We start from the raw sequence: 23,389 nt of genomic DNA, 5'->3' as shown, positions 1-23,389 counted from the left end.
AGTCTAAATAAATTACAAATACCGAAGGGAAGAATTCAGTTCTGGTTCGCTGTACCCAAAGAAATGGTGCCCTAGAAATCCAAATTAATTAAGTAGCCGATAATAACAATAACAACCACTAATTAGTGAGGGCCTACTATGCACAAGGAAGTAGGTTAGGTGCTTTACACGCATCACCATTTTAACCCAAAGAAACCCATTTCTATAAATGTTCAACTTTGCAGCTATGGAAACTGACGAAGCTACTAAATGAATGGTGAAACACTCTTCACCTGGGTTTTCTTCTATTTTAAAATAAGCTGTTATATGGAATTCTATAAAACAAACTTCTCAAATCAAAATGCAATTATGATTTCAATATATTTTTTCAGAACAAAAGCTAGAGACCTCTCAAAACGAGATTTAAACACAGTTAAGGTAAACTGTGTGTTAATTTCATAAAGAATAAATTTGCCGGGGCGCCTGGGTGGCTCAGTCGGTTAAGCGGCCGACTTCGGCTCAGGTCATGATCTCGCGGTCCGTGAGTTCGGGCCCCGCGTCGGGCTCTGTGCTGCCAGCTCAGAGCCTGGAGCCTGTTTCGGATTCTGTGTCTCCCTCTCTCTGACCCTCCCCCGTTCATGCTCTGTCTCTCTCTGTCTCAAAAATAAAATAAACGTTAAAAAAAATTTTTTTTTAATAAAAAAAAAAAGAATAAATTTGCCTTACCAAAAGTAAAAACAAAAACAAACAAAACATGGGGGGGGCAGCCCACTGTGATAGGAAGGGGCATTAGGAAGAGTACCTGATATGAAGGAGTCATGCCTCCAGCCTCCCCTAGTCCCTAGAGCTGCCCAGTAGCTACCTCACTCTTCAAGTGCAGGAGCCAGTTGAAATATCAGGAATGGAAGCCAATGTGACCACCCCAATCCAGCAAAACAAGCCACATGGGGCTACTCAAAGTGTAGTGAGAAAAACTGGGACCAACCTGCCCCCTGACGCCATGTCCCTGGACATCCTTTGAAACCCCATACCCAACATGTCTGACCTGCGTCTAAAGGATGTGCCCCCATCCCTGCTCTGGCCGACACTGCCTGGAATGCTGTGATGAAGAGGAGATATATGTCCGGGTCAGGAGTGACACGTGGCTACTGAGGCACACCTGGAAGCCTAGCCCTCTAACTGTCACACAGCGCAATGCCTCAGTGCCCAATCTGCGTGGGTCCAAGGCGACCATCTTTCTGACCATTCCAGCACTGTCAGCCCTAAGTGCTGCAGGATGAGCTGAACTACCTGCACGGCCAGATTGCCAAGATAGCGGCATCTGATACACCTTCGGTTTCATTAACAACAGATTTCTTATCTCCAGGAAGTTCAAATGTCTCTCCTCCCTTACCTGGTTTTGGATCCTCACTCCACTGTACAACTTCCTTTGCCATTAGTGGCATCACCAAGGAGACCAAGGTAGAGGTCCCTGAGCTACCATTAGCCCCCCCCTGCTCTGTTCTGCCAGCCCTGAAGGCTGTAAACCACAACACAAAGCAACCCACAGCTCGTCTGAAGAGGATGACTGTGTCTCTCTGTCCAAGGCCAGCAGCTTTGCAGACATCATGGGGATCCTGGAGGACTTTCACCAGATGGAACAGAGCCTAGATCTAGCTCTTAGGAAAAAACCTCAGGAAAAAACCTTAATGATAAGAGAGGTAAGTAATCTACCTGATAAACAGTTCTAAAGTAATGGTCATAAAGATGCTCACCAAACTGGGGAGAAAATGGGGAAAAGAATGGATAAACACAGAACTCCAACAAAGAGATGGAAAATATACAGAAGTACTAAACACAAGTTACAGAGCTGATGAACACAATGACTGAACTGAAAAATACACCAGAAGCGTTCACCAGCAGACTACATGACACAAAAGAAAGGACAAGTGAACTCAAAGACAAGGCAGTGGAACTCTCCCAATCAGAGCAGCAAGAAAAAGAAATGAAATACTAGAAAAATAATGAAAAAAAAGAAAAAAGAAAACATAGCTTAAGGGACTTATGGGACTACATCAAATGGACTAACATTCTTATCACAGGGCTCCCAGAAGAGAAAGAAAGGCACAGAAATCTTATTTGAAAAAAGAATGGCTTAAAACATCCCTAACCTGGAGAAGAAAACAGACATCCAGATCCAGGAGGCCCAGGGAGATTCATATGAGATTAACTCAAAGAGACCCTAAAAGCAGCAAGAGAAAAATAACTTGTTATCTAAAAGGGAACCCCCCCATAAGACTATAAATACATTTTTCAGCAGACCATTTGCAGGCCAGAAGGGAGTGACACATGTATTTAAAATGCTGAAAGAAGAAAACTTCCAACCAAGCAAAGTTACTCACAATTGCAGAGAGAGAGTTTTCCAGATGAGCAAAAGCCAAAGGAGTTTATCGCCACTAAATCAAACTTACAAGAAATGTTAAAATGACCTCTTCAAGCTGAAAAGAAAGTGCTAGTCAGTAACAGGAACACATACCAAAGAGTAAATCTCACTGGAAGGATAAATATAATAATAATGAAAATAATGGATTCGAGGTTAAAAGGACAAAAGCAGTAAAAATAACTATGATTATAGTAACTAGTTAAGGGACAACTTAGATAAGGCACACACAAGATAAAAAGATGTAGGTCTGTCCAGTGCAAGACCGCTTACTGCCATGGGCTGCTTTCCCCTGTTTGGGTGCCTTCTCTAGAGCCAGGGCCTTAGTCTTGGCCTTCTATGGGGTGCACAGTGCCCAGTTTCCGGATGCCTCTGGGAAGGAGCTCTTAGACAAAGCCAACATACACCACTTCTTACACAGCCTGGCCCTGCTGGGGGTACCCCCATTTACTCCTAGCCTCTAGAATCACTTTATTCTGCACCAGCTTTTACTTCCAGGCTCTGGCCCAGACTTTGGCCCCTGTGCGAGGGAGCCTGCTAATCTTGGGCTGGCTTACCTTGGTTCTTTGAGTTTCCTTGCACTTAATCTCTGGGTACTTTTGTTGAGAGTTGAAGCAGGGAGAAGATTAAAAGAGAAAGGGGAAAAAGAAAAAAAGATGAAAAATGTGACAACAAAAACACGCAAGGGAGGAGTAACAATGTTGAGCTTTAGAATGCAATCAAACTTAAGTTGACAACTATTTTATCAACCTAAAATAGACTGTTATACATATAACTTGTTATAGTTACAGTTAAACTTAACTACAAAACAAAACCGGTAGTAAATACACTAAAAGACAAAGGTGCATAAGCATACCACTAAAGAATGTCAGCAAACCACAAAAGGAGAGAGCAAGAGAAGAAAGGAACAAAGAGGAACAAAAACCAGCCAGAAAACAACTAACAACATGGCAATGAGTACATACCTATCAATTATTATACTTTAACTGTAAATGGACTAAATACTACAATCAAAAGACGGAGTGGCTAAATGGACTAAAAAACAAAATCTATATGCTGCCCACAAGAGACTCCTTTAGCCTTAAGAACATACACAGACTGAAAGTGATGGGATAGAAAAGATATTCCATATGGAAACCAAAAGAAAGCCAGGGTAGCTATACTTATGGATATAAGAAAAAACTCGGGGGCACCTCAGTGGCTCAGTCTGGCTCAGTTAAGCATCTGACTCTAGATTTTAGCTCAGATCATGATCTCACAGTTCATGAGTTTGAGCCCTGAATTGGGCTCTGACAGTGCAGAGCCTGCTTGAGATTCTCTCTCTTTCTCTCTTTCCCTCTTTCTCTCTCCCTCACTCCCATGGTCTCTCTCTCTTTCTAAAATAAATTTTTAAGGGGCGCCTGGGTGGCACAGTCAGTTGGGCGTCTGACTTCGGCTCAGGTCATGATCTCATGGTCTGTGAGTTCGAGCCCCGTGTCGGGCTCTGTGCTGACAGCTCAGAGCCTGGAGCCTGCTTCAGATTCTGTCTCCATCTCTCTGCCCTCCCCTGCTCTTGCTCTGTCTCTCTTGCTCTCAAATATAAAATAAAACATTTAAAAAATTTTTTTAATAAATTTTTAAAAGGAAAAAATCGACTTTAAAACAAAGATTGTAGCAAGAGACAAAGGGCATTATATAATGATAGAGGGGTCAATCCAACAAAAGACTAGAACGTTTATAAATATTTATGAACCCAATATAGAAGTATCTGAATATATAAAGCAAACACTAACAGACATGAAGGGAGAAACAGCCATATAATACCAACAGAGAACATTAACAATTTTATGTTTATTTTTTGAAAGAGACAGAGAGAGGGGCGCCTGGGTGGCGCAGTCGGTTGGGCGTCCGACTTCAGCCAGGTCACGATCTCGCGGTCCGTGAGTTCGAGCCCCGCGTCAGGCTCTGGGCTGACGGCTCAGAGCCTGGAGCCTGTTTCTGATTCTGTGTCTCCCTCTCTCTCTGCCCCTCCCCCGTTCATGCTCTGTCTCTCTCTGTCCCAAAAATAAATAAAAAAAACGTTGAAAGAGACAGAGAGAAACAGGCAGAGCATGAGCGGGGGAGGGGCAGAGAGCGAGGGAGACACAGAATTTGAAGCAGGTTCCAGACTCTGAGCTGTCAAGACAGCACAGAGCCCGACAGGGAGCTCGAACCTGTGGACCAGGAGATCATGACCTGAGCCGAAGCCGGCTACTTAACCGACTGAGCCACCCAGGCGTCCCAGCAGGGGACTTTAATACCCCACTTACATCAATGGATAGATCAGACAGAAAATAAGAAAACATCACCTTAAATGACATGTTAGACCCAACAGACCTAACAGATATATACAGAACATTTCATCCAAAAGCAACAGAATATACATCCTCAAGTATGTATGCAACATCCTCCAGGATAGATCAGGTAGGACACAAAACAAGTCTGAATAGATTTAAGAGGACTGAAATCCTATCAAGCATCTTTTCTAACCACAGTGATATGAAACTACAAATCAAAAACAAAAAAGAAAGAAAGAAGGAAAGACACCAGAAATCAATTTTTTTTAAGTAAAAACAAAAGGTGGGGGAAGGAGAAATCATATTATGGCCAAAAAATCACAGAGAAGGTTATTTTAAGACTAAGTTCAATCCTCTTCTGTTAATGTCTTCCTACTAACTTTAAAAGTCCAAGAACAACTTTATAAAGGAAAGTGACATTCTTCTGTTTCAGCCAGAATTCTTAAAACAATCTTTAACTTAAAATGTTTCCCAAAGATGGATGCTCGCAGTTCAAATGCCAGTGATAATTCAATTGGCTGCAAAATTCGGTGTTAGCAGTCGCTACATTTATAGGGAACACCTGACACAGTATACGAGTATCAATTGCCATATCTGTGGTTTCAAATGAAACTTCCTTCCACAGCACTTAAATCATCCTTTTTCTCCTAGGTCCCTGGTTTGCTTCATTTCCTTTAATCTTGCTTTATGTTAAGACAATATTTGGTCCCTGGCTCCATTTAGAGGAGTTCAGGGTCATCAGAATAATGCCCTTGGAATGTTGTCTCTGAACCAACTTCCTAATATAGGTTATGCTCCTGTTCTTAAGAATTTTAATATATCCAAATCATAATGTCCAAATCATAACAAGGCTAGATGTAAATACTAACTGGAAGATTTATTAGAGTCAAGCAAAAAAGGAAAGAAAAAAATTTTAAGCTTTCTAGAAACCTAACACCAGCTAGAGTGTAATAAATAAAAATAGACCTACTTCTGCTACCTTTGTCGAGCCCAGTGGTTTATCAAGCTAGGTAGTGAAGGACACAATGAATAAGACAGATCTATGCCTTTATGGAATCTGAGACTCATCCAGTTCTAGGACCATCTCTCCTCAACTGTCCTAGAAGGAGAGTGTTATAGAAAGTTTCAATATGGTGCAAATGGGACTCATTGCAAAACAATAAGCACGTATCTTTTAATATATCGGACTTCTGTATTAAGGTTGTGATTGTATTTGAAACCGGAATACTCATGTAGGATTAGAAAGGAGAGGAAATAGAAGTGGAGAGTGCAAAGCTAGGAACTGAGTCACTTCTCCCACCTCATCAGGTTTTTCACCCTCGCTACTGGTTACATAAATCCTATGTGGAATGTAATCTTTCACTTAGGACAATTTTATCTCTTAAGCCTTTCATAAACCTGTCACACCATGAGCTACGTGAAACATTTTTTGTCTTATAGGTTCTCAGTTTGCAAAATAAAAACTTTCATCATTCCAAACTAAATGCAGTATGACTGAAGATCACAGTACCAAGAGAGAATTTGATTCTTACCGATAAGCACCTGCCCTAGTTAATGTTTCAAAGTAATTTTTTTAACAAAATTATATTGCAGAAACTAAGACTTAATTGTCCTAATTTAAGCAAGCTCACTAAAAATTTCCATTAAGATATTTTTCCCTTAAAATAATATAACCAAAACACTTCCCATTACTTTAATATCGCTGAAACACCAAAAATTTGTAATGTGACTTTAGGAAATTTACTTTTAAAACAGATTTAGGAGGTTTACACCGTACTGCATTTCCAATGACAAAAAGAAATCCCATTGAGGATGGAATTATTAAAATTATTATAATCTCCCATTTTATTGCATCAATACGTATTAGAGGACAAAAATAGCCATTTAATTCAAGAAGTGATCCAAAGAGACTAAAAGTTACATTAATCTGTGAAAAGTCACATGTAAAACAAATCTATATAAACCCCATGTCCGTTATAATGAGAAAGGACCTCATATGAGAAGGCAGCACAAGGCATGTGGTACAGTTACACAATACTAAGCTATATTACCAGGCAAAGTGACTTAGTCTCATTTATAGGAGGAAAAGAGAGGGAAGGAGAAAGAAACATGAGAAAAAGAGGAAAACTTGTAAAAATAAAAGAAGATGGACGGGTACCTGGGTGGCTAAGTTGCTTAAGCATCTGACTCTTGATTTTGGTTCAGGTCACGACCTCATGACTTGTGTGAGCCCTGCATCGGGCTCTGTGCTGCCAGTGCAGAGCCTGCTTGGGAATCTGTGTCTCCCTCTCGCTCTGCCCTTACCCTACTCATGGGCACTCTCTCTCAAAATAAATAAACTTAAAAAAAAAAAAAAAAGATGGAGCACATAAGATCATTTTTTCCAAGTCTGCAGGCAGTAAATGATAGAGGACTCTTCTCTTCACAAAAGAAACACGCTGGCTGGCTCTGATATACAAACAAAATCACATATGAGAATCAAGTATACTAATATTGTCAACATGCAGACTAGTGCTTTCAAGCTAGCAAGATCCCAATAACAACTTAGCCAAGTATAAGTTCGTCTACAAGACATCTCAGGTAAAAGAAGAGATTTAGATATGCTACATGGTCATGATTTTATTGGCCATTCTCCACCACCATAGAAATCAAATATTGAATGCTCCAAATGTGTCAGGATGCCATCAAAATCCTCAAGGAGAAAGCAGTCAAAAAACCTCTTTGACCTCAGCCGCAGCAACTTCTTGACTCAACATGTCTCCGGAGGCAAGGGAAACAAAAGCAAAAATGAACTATTGGGACCTCATCAAGATAAAGCACATCCTTTGCTGGGCTTCCTCTGTACAGCAAAGGAAACAATCAGCAAAACTAAAAGGCAACTGACGGAATGGGAGATGACATATCAGATAAAGGGTTAGTATCCAAAATCTATAAACAACTTATCAAACTCAACACCCAAAAAACAAATAATCCAGTGAAGAAATGGGCAAAAAACATGAATAGACACTTCTCCAGAGAAGACATCCAGATGGCCAACTGACACATGAAAAAATACGCAACATCACCCATCATCAGGGAATTACAAATCAAAACCACAATGAGATACCACCTCACACCTGTCAGAATGGCTAACATTAATTAACAACTCAGACAACAACAGATGTTGGCGAGGACGCGGAGAAAGAGGATCTCTTTTGCCCTGCTGTTGGGAATGCAAACTGATGCAGCCACTCTGGAAAACAGTATGGAGGTTCCTCAAAAAACTAAAACTAGAACTACCCTACAACCCAGCAATTGCACTACTAGGTATTTATCCAAAGGACACAGGTGTGCTGTTTCGAAGGGGCACATGCACCCCAACGTTTATAGCAGTGCTATCGACAATAGCCAAAGTAGGGAAAGAGCCCAAAATGTCCATCGATGGATGAATGGATAAAGAAGATGTGTGTGTGTGTGTGTGTGTGTGTGTGTGTGTGTGTGTGTTGCAGAGTATTACTCAGCAGTCAAAAAGAATGACATCTTGCCATTTGCAACTACATAGATGGAACTGGAGGGTACTATGTTAAGCAAAATTAGAGAAAGACAAATATATGACTTCACTCATATGAGGAATTTAAGATACAAAACAGATGAACATAATGGAAGGGAAGCAAAAATATAAAAACAGGAAGGGGGACAAAACATAAAAGACTCATATATAGAGAACAAACAGAGTTGTTGGAGGGGTTGTGAGAGGAGGGATGTTCTAAATGGGTAAGGGGCATTAAAGAATCTATTCCTGAAATCATTGTTGCACTATATGCTAACTAACGTGGATGTAAATTAAACAATAAATAAATTTAAAAATAAATAAATATGTATAAGTCCCAGACTCCAAAGGCCCAAGAACCTGAAGCTAAAATGTCTGAGGACAGCAGAAGATGGAAGTCCCAGCTCAAGGAGAGTGAGCAAATTCACTCTTCCTCTGCCTTTTTGTTCTATTTGGATCCTCAGTGGATTGGTGATGCCCACCCACAGCAGTGAGGGTGGACCTTCTTTACTCAGTCTACTCATTTAAATGCTAATCTCTTCCGGGAACACCCTCACGGACATAGCCAGAAATAATGTTTTACCAGCTCTCTAGGCATCCGTTAGCCTAGTCCAGCTGACACACAAAAGCAACCAACACAGGGAGCCACCATGAGTTTTTGACGAAGTAAGTAATATGAATGGACCTGTGATTTCTAAAAGTTACCTTTAGAAGCATATGGGAAAGAAGGCTGAATGAGCAGGACCAGTTTGTAAACACCTACTGGAGTAGCCAACAGATAACTTTCTGAACTAAGGCTGTGGGAGACACCAACAAAGCACTGAAGTAGAACCGAAAGAAATTCACAACTGAACGAATGGGGGACCATCACTTTTCACAAATACGACCACAGCCTCCTAAAGTTCTCCCTCCCATACATTGCCCCACTACAGCTGGGAGTGATTGTTTTACAAACTAAATCAAGTTGCATCTCAAGGCCCTCCACCCCGCCTCCCTACATACCAAACTGGACTTTTCACTTCCTAGACGTTCAACTTCTTTCCTGCCTCAGGATCCTTCACTCACTGTTTTCCTTTATCCGCAAACTGGCACCCTGGTGTTTTTCACCAGGCGGAACCCTAACCGGTCTTCAAGTCTCAATTTGAATGTCCCTCCCTCAAAGACCTACCCACCTAAACTCTCTAGTCTAGTACCATGTCCCAACCTTTAGAGTCTCTCTTGGAATACTTACACACATGCAGACATGGGTTTATGTATATATTTGATTAATATCTATTCCCCATTAGACTATTCCTAAGACGTAGGATTATAACTATTTGTTACCTATACCCAGCCCAGTACCTGGCACCTGGCAGGTACTTAACAAACACCTGCTGGGGGTGCTTGGGTGGCTCAGTCGATTGAGCGTCCAACTTCAGCTCAGGTCATGATCTCAAAGTTCATGGGTTCAAGCCCCACGTCGGGCTCTGTGCTGACAGCTGGGAGCCTGAAGCCTGCTTTGGATTCTGTGTCTCCTTCTCTCCTGCCCCTCTCCCATTTGTGCTCTGTCTCTGTCTCTCAAAAATAAATGTAAAAAAATAATAATAATAAATTTCTTTAAAAAAAAAAAAACAAACAAGCACATGCTGAATAATAACTATACCACAAGAGACCACTTTGAGTTCTTGACTGGGAAAATAATAATGCCATTACCTAATAAAGGGAACACAGGAATATCAAATCTGTGGATAAAGTGGAATTCTACCTGGGGAATATTGAGTTGGAGAAATAGTGAATTAGGTCTGAGCTGTAGAATCACCAGTGAATGATCACTCAGCCAAAAGAATAAATGTAACATTACTGGAAAAGGAGAAGCAAAATAAAGCAAGCTATGAGCAGATAAGACAAACCTCTATTTAAGTGGGAGGAAGAAGAAAACAGACAAGAGGTTTATATTCCTAATATGTAAAGGGCTTATAAAATAGCAAATATCAACAAACCTGAAGAACACGAGGCTTAAAAAAATGGACAGTTAACAGTAAAGAAAAATGCAAATGCCTCCTAACCACATAAAAATATATTCAGCCCAATGTGTACCTCAAGGTAAACTTGGTATAAGACTATCTTTAAAAAAAATTGTTGTTAATTTAAATGATTCTAAAACGTGTATAGGGCTCCTGGGTGGCTCAGTGGGTTAAGCGTTCGACTTCAGCTCAGGTCATGATCTCCCAGTTTGTGAGTTCAATGCCCGCCTTGGGCTCTGTGGTGACAGCTCAGAGCCTGGAGCCTGCTTCAGATTCTGTGTCTCCCTCTCTCTCTGCCCCTCCCCCACTCAAATTCTGTCTCTCTCAAAAATAAATAAACATTTAAAAAGTAAATAAAATAAAATGTCTATAAGGAAATTTTTAAAGTTAAAGATATCCAATTTCACGCATGAGTGAAATTAACATAACAGTGATATTCCATTCAGTAAAAAAACAAAAGTTTGACAACATATTCTGTTGCTGAGGTTATGCATAGACAAATAGGCACTTTCACACATTACCAATGGGAACACAGAGACACATGAGGCACACAGTTCTGATAGTATTATCCCTGGTGTCATTGAGAACCAGAATTCTTAGCTAAGAAAAAAAGATACAGATGTAAAATAAAAGACTGAGCAAAAATCTTATAGAGCTGAAACAGAATTGGAAATATCAGTATAAACTCATGAGGTTCTTAATCTTAAAAAAATTTTTTTCCTAATTTTGACAACTGAAAAGATCTAGTGACAATGGTCAATCCATTAGAAATAAGAACCTCTAGAGGCCAGATTTTAGTCTTGAAATCCTACTCCCCAGTAAAGGAATCAGGGGTCCTTTTGGGTCCAGCGGTATCAGGTGTAGGGAGGAAATGTACATGATGTGCCTAGAAATCCTTGTCATACCAGATAATCAAAGAAGCTATCACAAACTACTAGAGTCATGTCAAAATAACTCAGCAACTTTAAAAGGCTCCCACTGGTCCAAGATTAAATAATTTAAGCAGCAAAGAAAAAAAAAAGACAATGAATTTTTCAAAATTCAGTATGTTTAAATCTAAGAGTCCATAATGAGTCTAGGGAAGAAGAGGCGACCCTAACTGATCACTATTGGAGAAGGCTAATATAACCAACTCATTGTTTTGAAATTGGTAAATCAGAAGAAACTATCAAGCTTTTCTCCAAGCTTTCCTATACATACTGTACTACTAGGTAACAAATAGTACATGAGGAACAGTTTCCCTTTATAGAAGATTTCACATAATAAATGAACAGTAAAGTTACAGTGTTACGTCTTGCAACCCCTAATTATTTAATAGACCTAAAGCAGGGAGCCCACTGCCTGTTTTTGTAAATAAAGTATTATCAGAACACAGCTATGGCCATTCATTCACATTTTGTCTATGGCTACTTTCCCACTACAAGGGCAGAGTATAGTAATTGTATCAGAGGAGACCAGATGGCCCACAAAGCCTAAAAATACACTATCTGGCCCCTTACAGAGAACATTTGGCATTCTCTCATCTAAAGCATTGAGCATAAACGGCAACTAATCAGCATTAAGAGAGACGACTAAACACTTGTGTACCAGACAGACACTTGCCAAAAGAAATTGAACCTGAATCTGAGCAAATCTCCGGATCCAACTGCCAATTAACAAGAAAAACAAAGGACAGAGGAATATGCTTATTTTTTTTAAGACTGCATTTTTAAGTAACCTCTACACCTAACTCGGGGCTTGAACTCACAAACCCAAGATCAAGAGTTACATGCTCCACAGACTAAGCCAGCCACGCACACCGACAGATGAGTACATTTAATCACTTCACAGGAATGTAATCAGGAACATCCACATCTACGGCCCAAAGACCCAATTTGCTCAACAAAAATTTTAAGGACACAAGGCAGGGGGAACTTAGGAGAAAAATCAACTAATTGCAATGAAGGGAGGGCTTATCTAGATCCTGATTCAAACAGCTCAACTGCTTTGGAAATGTATGAAAGAATCAAAATTACCAAGAACTGCACATTTTATTACGTTGGGATTGTTGCTGTTTTTTTTTTTTTTTTTAAAGATGATAATGGTATTGTGGTTGTATTTTTTAAAAGAAGATCTACTTTAAGAATATATACTGGAATATAAACAAATTATCTGATGTCTAGGATTTGCTTTAAAATAATACAGAGTGGGAAAGAAGTCCATGGAAGAGAAACAAACAATTTGGCCATGATTTGATAATTATTAAACCTGAGTGATGAATACAAAGGGGTTCATTACACTAGCCTGTTTACTTTGTACAAGTTAAAATTTTTTTTCCATAATAAAAATTAAAAATAAGGCAAAATCTTTCTTATTCGGACACAGAAAAAAATCTGATGGAAGAAGGTCAGGAAGTATGCTAGATCACCCCAAAAAGGCAACTGGACTGTGACAAGGTGTGGGATCTTTCAAAAGAAGGGTAAGAAGCCAACTTTGAAAAGAACCAGTTCAGAGATCAAGCAAATGATTTTTACAAACTGAGTTATGTGCCCTTTCCCAACTATTTCAAGCACCTAGAAAAAGGATATATATGGCCAACGAACTTAGGTTTGAGAACTGATTAAGACGTGTTCCTCAGAGTTTTAAAAAGGCAAGAGACCATAAGATGTAAGAATGATCGTGGAGTTTGGGTAAGTGGAAAGCTAATGAGGCTAGGAAACGGCCCACCTGGTTAAAGAAAACAAAACAAAAACAAAAACAAATGCCAAGAAACTACAAGTCAAAATTAATACTAAAAACAGATTTAAGAAGTGGGATGTGCCAGAGGGTTATGATCATGACGGGAAGCTTGCCAAAGCCTCAGAAATTAGAAGTCTTCCAGGCGATGGTGAGGTCTAAGGTACGGAGTGATGGGGTGTGCGCAGCAGGCAGAACTTTTGGATTCCAGTCCTGATGAACGAATGCTGGGTAACTAATCGGTTTCAGCTCCCTGCCAAAGAATCGCACCCTTCTCCCAAGCTTATTTCAACAGGTAACTGTATGTGTAAAGGTCCCAGGATTGGGAGCTCTGGTCTAAGACGTAGTGATATTGGAAAATCAGTAAGATGAAAATGATGGATGCTAGACGTATCAAGGAAGCAGGAGGAGAGCCACCAACATGATAAAAGAGACAACATCAGAGTCAAATAAAGGAAAATTCTAGAGGTCAATAGAAGAGAAGGATAAAAAATGTGGAGAGAAAGAATGAAAGACCTCAACTTCCAAACAAAATGATTAACTGAAAAATGTTGTGTTAGTGAAGGCGTTATTGTAACCCCACACTTCCAAGAACATAGTCTAAAAATCTATCAAATAGGTTACAGAAGAAAGGTATCCTCAAAAAACCAAAAAATCTACCAATTTGTTCATTATGATCATAAAGTGTTAGATGTATGAAAATACCAAAAAACCTGAAAAAACATTTAGTTTATTTCGCTCATTTCATAGATGAGAAAACTGAGGTCTACTAAGGCTAATTAACCTGCACTCAAGAACACCATACAATTAATGATCAGAACTAGGGCTAAAATGTACCCCATTCTTCACTCACCCTCTTGACCTTGCATCCTCATTTAATGCCATGGTTTCCATTTGGTGACTGACTTCTCTACAACACTAAACGCCATTATATATTTTCATGCTTCGATAGCAGGCATTTGATAAATATTTGTCACCTGACACTCAAAATGAGCCTACTTCAATGATTTTCTTTCAAAGGTCTCCCATATCAGCAACTGGTTCTGCTCACTTTTACTCCTCTGCCCCCCAACAAAAATGCACTGAGGAAATCTCAGAGGTGTTCAAAAAACACGCCGGCTAACTAGCATCCATGCTTCCAAAAAATGTTAGAACACGAAAAGGCACACATAGTGCCCGGGGGGAAAAAAAAAAAAAAGAGTTGACGTCACTCTCCTCTTATCATCTCCAAAAATGTGTCACTACATAATGTACACATCAATGGGAAGTAAGATGATGTTCTTGACCGGATGGACTCAAAGCACCTAAACTGACAGGAAAAGACCGTAACAGGATAAACTACCTCAGTCTTACAATAAGGGATTATGGAGAATGCACGGAGTACAGACTTCACACACATTTACGTATTTTTAATGTATTCTCTATAAATGTTACATATAATCCTGGACCTAGAATCTCATGGAAGGAATGTTCTGAGCCTCCAAAAGCCTGATGTTACTGCTATTTTTAGACGTGATTTTTTTAAGTTAGCAAAAAAAAAAAAAAAAAAAGGGCAGGTATTATAAGAAGAGAAGGCATCATAGAGGGGAAGGCAATCCACACAAAAATTATTTTTACAAACTTCTATTATTCTTTTAAAAAAAAGTACGTATCCTTACCACTTAGAAAGGGTTGTTGAGGCACAGAGTTTGTAGAAAAGACACCAATTTTGGAAAGGATCCATCTAGAAGCTTTTTCGACCTGGAGCTTGTTGTACTTTATAGGCACACAAGTGGGCACAGTAGTGCAAAGCCGTAGTGATTCACCATGTACGAAGCAGAATATGGAATGTTCAAGGCTGGAAGATAAAAAATAGAGAAAAGGAAAATACTCGGGCTGGTTATTAGTAGCACCCATGTTTAAAACAAAAGGTGTCCCATTTTAGTGGTTTTTATAGAACAAATATCATTACTGAAGCTAAGTTTTTATAACTGAGAACTTGCACAAGAAGAACTTACTTATATAAGTATCTTAACTACGTAGGGAAAGAATCTATCTGGAGAGAGAAAACAAGAAAATGAGAATTAGTCTTCCAAAGGTTCTAAATTAAAGATTTCTTTGCCACCCATAACTTCTTTGTCAAATACATTATAAATTTCCCTACCATCTAAACACAATTACCTGTTTCTTAATGAAACAAGGAGGATCATCAAAGGAGTGCTTCCACAGTACTTGAGGATATATACCTTATAGGACTTGGGGTAATGACCCCAGAACGGCCTTTATTTCAAAAGGTACCCCCAAAGTACCCCAACGAATAAGCACCCTCTGTTCTTGGTGGTGGTGTCAATATCTACAAAGTTAGGAATGAATTTATCCTTTGACCCAACAATCCTCTTTCTGGGACATTCTCCTACACACGTACTTGTACACTCATAAAGTATACAGCAAGATTGTTGTGAGATTGTAAAAGTGAAACACTGAAAACAACCCAAGTTACACATGATCCAGCAATTCGACTCCTGGGTATGTAACAAGTGATAAAATACATCCGTGCAAAAATAAAAACGTAAGTGTTCACAGTAGTGTTATTTGTAATAACCAAAAGGCAGAAACAAGACAATGGTCATCCACTCTTATAGCAGTTTGACAGAGTAAATTTATGTTCCTTGAATATAACGATAAAAAGGGTAGGCTTGTATTTTATGTATCATATTTAAAGAAAAAAAAAGACAATGGTCATCAACTGATAAACGGATAAATAAAATGTGATAGATCCCAACCAATGGAATATTTCTGCCACAAAAAGGAATGAAGTAATGATACATGCTACAGCATAGATGAATCCTAAAAACTATGCAAAGTCAAAGAAGCTAGTCACAAAAGGCCACATATTACATGATTCTATTTATATGAAATGCCTAGAATAGACAAATCTACATACAGAAAAAACAGATTAGTGGTTGAAGGGCTGCGGGGGAGAGGAAGATGGGGAATGACTAATGGGTATACTGTTTCTCTCAGTTTCCAGTCACTTGCACTCTGACCCAATACTAAATACTAAAATACTCTTCCTAATGACTTTGAAAGAATTCTAAGTGCCCATTCTAACTTGTATCTGACCTCCCCTCTCTCACTACTCCAATGAACCTCAGATTGCTGCCAAGTGCACAGCTAGGATCACAAAATTCTCTGCTTTGGTAGTACAGTGGTACTCCTAATTCCTACAGAATAAAGTTCAGAAATTAATTAGCCTCAAAGTCAAGATCCTAATGGCAGAGAATAAACTACGAGCACATCTCCCTAATATTCTCTAGACTACAGACAAGCTGAACTCTGCTCCGTGCAAACATATCCCATTCCTACACCCACATCTTTTTTCCATCTGGAATGCCCACCCTTTGTTTCCATGCACTGAAATACCTCTAAAATCATTTTTAAAGCAAAACATCACTTATCCGACCAGAGCATTGGATTTCTCAACTCTCACACCTTCAAGGACTAGTTTACAAAGACTATAAAGGGTACTACAAGTATTGTAGGTATGAAGTATAAACTAAGAAGAGCCAACATATATCACTCAACAAATGTTACTGCTTTTGTGAATACTGCTTTTTGTGAATACTCAACAAAGTAACCAATAAATATTTTTTAAATTGACATACAAAATTAAAAAATTGTGTTTTCCAGCCATACTACACTCTTGGCTCTAGAAGCAACAGTTTAAGGTTTGACACCTTTGAAAGTCATGATGATGAGAATTTCTGATCATCAACAGGTTTCAATTACGGGGAATCTCATACAGATTCATGATGTAAGAGCAGCAACCCATTATTTCTTTATTTAATCAAGAGCCAACTTGATTCGTAATCATTTTACAATATATGTCATAAGTCATTATGATGTATACCTTAAATGTATACAGGGGTACATATCAGTTATACCTCAATAAAAAGGGGGGGACAATTTGATTCACTTTATTCAGTAATATCCACCAAAAATAGGGAAAGAGGGCAAGCCTTACAAAAAGACAATAGTTTCATTATCTTTTTTAAATTGTGGCAAAATACACATAACACATAATTTACCATCTTAATCATTAAGTGTGCAGTCAGCAGCATTAAGTACATTCACACTATTTGCAAACAGCACCACCACCCATCTCCAGAACTCCTTCTATCTTGCAAAACTGAAACTTTGTGCCCATTAAACACGACCTCCCCATTCTCCCGCCTACCCCCCCCCCCTTCCCCGCCCAGCCCCTGGTAACAAGCATTCTCCTTTCTCCTTTCTCTGTCAAGGAGTCTGACTGCTCTGGGAACCTCACGCAAGCGGAACCACACAGGATTTGTTCTTTGTGACTGGCTTATTTTACTAAGCATGATGTGCTCAAGGTTCATGAGTGTTATCATTTTTCATTAAGAACTTCAAAACCACAGAAAGGACGTGGTTTAAACAGATTCTAGTTTAAACTCATGGTTTAAACATACCCTATACCCTAGAGATTTAGAAGACTCAAATTACAGAAAGAAAGGAAAAAGAAGAATAACAGGTACCAGATAATCCAGTCTGATACCAGGCATTCTGCTCCACACAACTCTGAGGAGGTAGTGTTATTATTATTCCCGATTGGTAAATGACAAAAAGGGGGCCCAGGGGACCATGCGGTATTAGGTAGGCCTCCTATGCTACTTTCCTATTTCCATTTTGTTCTTACCTGACATATACCCACATATCCATTTATTTATCTCCTTATGTGCCAATTATGCGTAGACCAAAAACACTGAAAATCACTACTTTAGCCGAAGGGTCACATTTATATAACAAAGTTGTGTATGTTATACAACATAGTTTAACTAAGCATTTTACAATCTCTGGATTTTCTGAGATGTTTGTCCATAGGTACACTTTTTTTTTTTAATGTTTATTTTTGAGAGCCCAAGTGACAGAGCACGAGCAGGAGAAGGGCAGAGAGAGAGGGAGACACAGATTCCGAAGCAGGCTCCAGGCTCTGAGCTGTCAGCACAGAACCCAACACGGGGCTCAAACCCACGAACTCCGAGATCATGACCTGAGCTGAAGTTGGATGCTTAACTGACTGAGCCACCAACTGAGTTTATACTCTGGTGGAGAATATGGTAATGAAGCAAATACATTAAGGGGTTATTTATTTATTTATTTATTTACTTAACGTTTATTTATTATTGACAGAGAGAGAGAGAGAGAGCATGCGCATGGGAGGGGCAGAGAGAGAGGGGAGACACAGAATCTGAAGCAGGCTCCAGGCTCTAAGCTGTCAGCACAGAGCCCGATGCGGGGCTCGAACCCACAAACGGTGAGATCATGACCTAAGCCAAAGTCAAATGTTCAACCGGCTGAGCCACCCAGGTGCCCCCATAGGTACATTTCTTTAGATACTCACAAATTAGGAGACTTTATTACTGCCAAAGATATATTTAGAGATTTTTACCCCCCAGCAGGGAGGGGAGGTGGAAGGCATTGGAAGGCCAGGGTAGAGGATAAAATTCCAAATGAAAAGTCCAAGCAGGCTTGTTTTCCAGTGAGCCCAAATCTGTTAGAACATTCTTATGTTCTATAAGTTTTATTGTTTCCATCAAACTTCACCTGAGGACTTTTCTACTAAGCATGAGTTTACAATAGAAAGGGCGATATCACAAGGTTGTGATAGTCTACTTACACCTTAAATATATTCTCCCTATAATATTAGCTATATTTACAGTAATTTGATTTCCTTCTGCTTCAGAATGAAAGTAAATATTCCCACCATCCTGTATTGCTATATTTTCTCCCTCAAATTAGTTACGACTTTTATTACATTTCAAGACATTATGAATTAAATACCTAACATTTAACTTGCTTAAACTATTTTTTCATAATTTAAATTACAGCAAGTACATCCACAATTAAAATATAAAATGTTATGAAGCAAAATCTGATTTTTAAGGACTCTGACTAAATAAATCCCCACTTATAACAAAGTCTACAATTCCCACTAATTTATTGTTTGCAGAAAATAATTTCTTTTGAGCACAATATGAGCACTCTTACTCATAAGAGAAGTACTGTGTTCACAAAATAATTTTATCTTTGCTGATATAATAAGAAGTCAGTGGTTTCCTTTTTGTGGTAAACAATGGGTCTTAGGAAACACATTCCCGCTAAACGTCTTTTACATTTTTTTTTTTATACACAATTGGTTCAACTTCCTAATAATCACCATTTACCAGAAATGTGAAAGATAAAAATCTATCAAGATACACAATGAAATTAAGCAAGCCAAAAAGAGAAAAAGAAAAGTAAATTAAAAAGAGGGCAGGGTGGAGAAAACTTCCAACCCAACACCATCCATCTCCAAGCTACTTTTTAAAACTGAGAGTATCAGGGAGCCTGGATCTATGCTGAGAATGTGGAGCCTGCTGGGGATTTTCTCTCTCTCTCTCTCTCTCTCTCTCCCTCGCTCTCTACCCCTCCCCGGTTCATGCTTGAGCTCCAGCTCTCCCTCAAATAAATAAATCAAAGTTATCAAAAATATTTGAAAATTGGGGCACCTGGGTGGTTTAGTTGGTTAAGGAACCAACTTCGGTGCAGGTCATGATCTCACAGTTGGTGAGTTCGAGCCCCACGTCGGGCTCTGTGCTGGCTTTAGATTCCGTGTCTCCCTCTCTCCCTGCCCCTCCCCCGCTCACGCTCTGTTTCTCTCTCTCTCTCAAAAAAGAAAAGAAAAAGAAAAAATATTTAAAAAAAACTAAGAATATCGGTTTCAAGGTGACAAAAATCTACATCTTTTTTCTACATTCCCAAGGGACCATGCCCATCAGCATACAAACATATTATATGATCTCTACCTTAAGGGAAGGAAAAAAAAAAAAGAGGCCTCCCATGAGACTGTGATTTATACTAAGAAATACATATTTGGTCTTCATCCCATTTCTGGTACAGGATCCCTAAAATCCTTAGAATTTCCTAAGTGATGAGAGACTTAAAGGTGTCTTTTGCTGTTAATGAGGTGACTTGGGGGCCACACCTAAGGATCCGAACCAATTGCCAGGAGAAGCAACCATATGATTAGAGGGCTGGAACTTTCAGTGTCACCTTGCCCTTCACCTGGCATCAGGGGGGAGACTGGAGAATGCATCCATCACCAACGGCTACACATATAATCAACATGCCTGTGTCATGAAACCTCCATGAACACACAAAAGGATGAGGTCTGTCTGGAGAGCTTCCGGGTTGCATATGTGCAGACAAGGGGACAGTGGCACACTCTGAGGGCAGGGAAGGTCTGGGCCCTCTCCCCATATCTTGCCCTGTGCAGCTCTCCCACCTGGCTGTCCCAGCTCTGTATCCTTTTATAATAAACTAGTAATCTAATAAATAAAATGCTTCTTCAAGTTCTGTGAGCCACTCCAGCAAATGAATTGAACCCGAGGAGGAATTTTCTGGAACCTCTAACCTACAGCCAATAGGTCAGAAACCCAGGTTGACAACCTGGACTGGTGTCTGAAGTGTGTCTGTGGGGGCGGGAGTGGACATGGGGACGTGGTGTTGTAGGACTCGGTCCTTCAACTGTAGGATCTGCTAATATGTCCAAGTAGTGTCGGAACTGAGTTGAATTGTAGGCCACACAGCAGGTGTCTGAGAATTGCCTGGTGGTGTGGGAAAAGCCATGCATACATACACACACATCTGGAATTGATGATCAGAACGTCTACCTCCCTTGACCACAAAACCCCTGTCCATGACGAGAGCATCTCTCTGCTCCCTGTTGTACTAAAAGTCTCCCACACAGTTGTCTCTGTACAGTATTTTACTAGCTTCTCTTCACCCTCTTTTCTCATCTATCCGTTGCAAGGCTTTCTACCTTCCAGTCCACAGGACTGTTTGTTGATGTCACTAATGACCTCCATGCCTCATGAAATCTAAAGGTCAATATCAGGCCTCATCTCAGTTGACTCCACAGCAGCACTTCCCTCCCTCCTTTTTGAAAGACTGTCTTCGCCTGGACTGCAAAATGCCACACTCCTGGTTTTCTTCCTCCTCCTATGAGATGGTCTTCCTCCACCTCTTTCCCAGCTCAGAACATTGAAGAGCCCAAGGTCAGTTGTTGGCCTTCTTGTCCACTGGCATTTACCTCTAAGTGACCTTATCTAGTCTCAAGGCCTTAAATTCAAATTTGGGATTTGTCAGCATATAGATGGTGTCTCTAACCCCACTCTCTCTCCTGAGCGCTAAGCTCAAAAATCCAACCATCCATTTGGACATCAAATAGGATCTCAAACTCAACTCTTTATACATCTCCTTAAATCTTCACCTGCCCCCAACATTGTACCTCAGTAATAATACCATCATTCTTCTAGAAGTCACTACTTCATCCTAACAGAAAGTAAAAAGATGAACTGAAAAAAACAATAACTCTTCTTAGATGCAGGAGAACAGTGAGGTCATAGGGCAAATCAGAATTCCCAGAATTGAAGAAACAAATACAGAGTCACAACTTATGGAACAGAAACCTCCATGGAAATCAGTGCCAGGGTAAGAAAACCTGAACTTTAACTGACAATTTGCTGGAGGTTCAGTGTGGACAACTTTGAGAGATTAAAAACTCCAGGAAGACCCAGTCATAGGAGAAATTCTACACTTTTATTTATGAGTTTTATCTCCAAGAGCTAGACCTGGTTCTCATAATGAATATCAGAGAAAAATCCCTTCATGCTTCTCAGTGGGAGGGAGTGGGGGTTAAGAATATTCCAAAGCATTCTGTTCTTCTTAACAAGGTCAGTCTTTAGGAGAAACTATTTAACCAAAGCCTAACTGACCTGGGGGAAAGGAAATACGCAACGCCAGCCCACTCTAGCCATCCTTTCCTACCTAAGGGGGTAAAGGGAAAACTGAGAAGCACTTGTGAAATTCACAGTCCAGAGGCACAGGCTCACTAACACACTGATACCTCATCATAGAACCACAGAACACTTCTCTCCCCCCACCTTACCACATTACTGGAGGTCTATTTACAGCCATTTACTCAAAATCAGTACATCATGTCCAGCTCTGAAGAAAAAAAATTACAATGCATACTAAAAGAACACACACACACACACACACACACACACACACACACACACACGGTTCAAAGAGACAGAGAAAACACCAGAATCAGACTGGGATATGGCAGGAATGTTGGAATTATCAGGCCGGCAATTCAAAACAATTATGATTTATATATTTTCAGGGCTCTAATGGATAAATTAGACAGCATGCAAAAAGAAAGGGTCAATGTAAGCAGAGAGATGGAAATTCTAAGAACCAAAAGAAACAACTAGAGATCAAAAACACTAACAGAAATGAAGAATGCCTTTAATTGGTTTACTAGTAGCCTAAAATTGGCTGAGGAAAGAATCTCTGAACTTGAAGACAGCTCAATAGAAACTACCCCCCCCCCAAAAAAAAAATAGATTAGAAAACTAAAAAGAAAAAAGAAAAAAGACTGGGGGCACCTGTGTGGCTCAGTCAGTTAAACATCCAACTTCAGCTCAGGTCATGATCTCACAGTTTGTGAGTTCCAGCCCCACATTGAGCTCACTGCTATCAGCACGAGCCCACTTCAGATCCTCTGTCCCCCTCTCTCTCTGCCCCTCCCCTGCTCAAAAGTGAATAAAATATTTTTTTAAGTTAAAAAAAAAAAAAAAAGAATTAGTTGAATCAATTAAAAAAAGAAACAAAAAAGACTGGGGGAAAAAAAGAATAGAATATCCTAGAACTGCAGGGCAACTACAAAAGATGGCACATATACATAACAGGTATAATAGAAGAAGAAAGAAAGGAACAGAAGAAATATTTGAAACAATAATGCCTGAGAATTTTTTCAAATTCACGTCAGATACCAAACTACAGATCAAGGAAGCTCAGGGACCACCAAGCAGGATACATACTAAAGAACTACAACCGGGGCGCCTGGGTGGCTCAGTCGGTTAAGCGTCCAACTTTAGCGCAGGTCATGATCTCATGGTTCATGGGTTCGAGCCCCATGTCAGGTTCTGTGCTCACGGCCCCACGTCAGTCTGCTGTGCTCCACGTTCGAGCCCCACGTCAGTCTGCTGTGCTCACAGCAGACTGGAGACTGCTTTGGATTCTGTGTCTCCCTCTCGCTCTCCTCCCCTCCCCTGCTCATGGTCTGTCTCCCTCTCTCAAAAATAAACAAACATAAAAAAAATGCTAAGAAAGGAGAGAAAACATAATTATATAAAATGCTCAACTTAAAACCATAAAAGGCAGAAAAAGATTAGAATACAAAACAGAGAACGCAGAACAAGGTCACAATCAGAAACAGTAACAAATATGATAGTTATTAATCCAACAACAGAAATAATCAATTTGAACATCAACTGTCTAAATGCACCAATTAAAAGAAAGAGACTGGCCCAAAAGAGCA

At 39.8% G+C, this 23,389-nt stretch overlaps 1 protein-coding gene and 1 pseudogene across 3 annotated transcripts in view; one reads left to right on the top strand and one right to left on the bottom strand.

Annotated features, from left to right (window-relative positions):
* LOC123596469 overlaps positions 1 to 3,626 on the top strand; it is a 35,779-nt pseudogene extending 32,153 nt beyond the window's left edge.
* FRYL (FRY like transcription coactivator) overlaps positions 1 to 23,389 on the bottom strand; it is a 272,775-nt gene that overhangs the window by 219,222 nt on the left and 30,164 nt on the right. For 2 of the 3 annotated variants that reach the window (XM_045474132.1, XM_045474131.1), the window contains exon 2: positions 14,619 to 14,797. The exons of the other annotated variant lie outside the window; for it this stretch is intronic. The gene's annotated coding sequence lies outside the window, so the exon portion shown is untranslated. The remainder of the gene's footprint in view (positions 1 to 14,618; positions 14,798 to 23,389) is intronic. 3 annotated transcript variants of the gene reach the window in all.

This window comes from Leopardus geoffroyi, chromosome B1, assembly GCF_018350155.1.
Source record: "Leopardus geoffroyi isolate Oge1 chromosome B1, O.geoffroyi_Oge1_pat1.0, whole genome shotgun sequence".
Lineage (NCBI taxonomy): Eukaryota > Metazoa > Chordata > Mammalia > Carnivora > Felidae > Leopardus > Leopardus geoffroyi.
The sequence above is the reverse complement of the archived record's forward strand: the minus strand, read 5'-3'. Positions and strand labels throughout refer to the sequence as shown.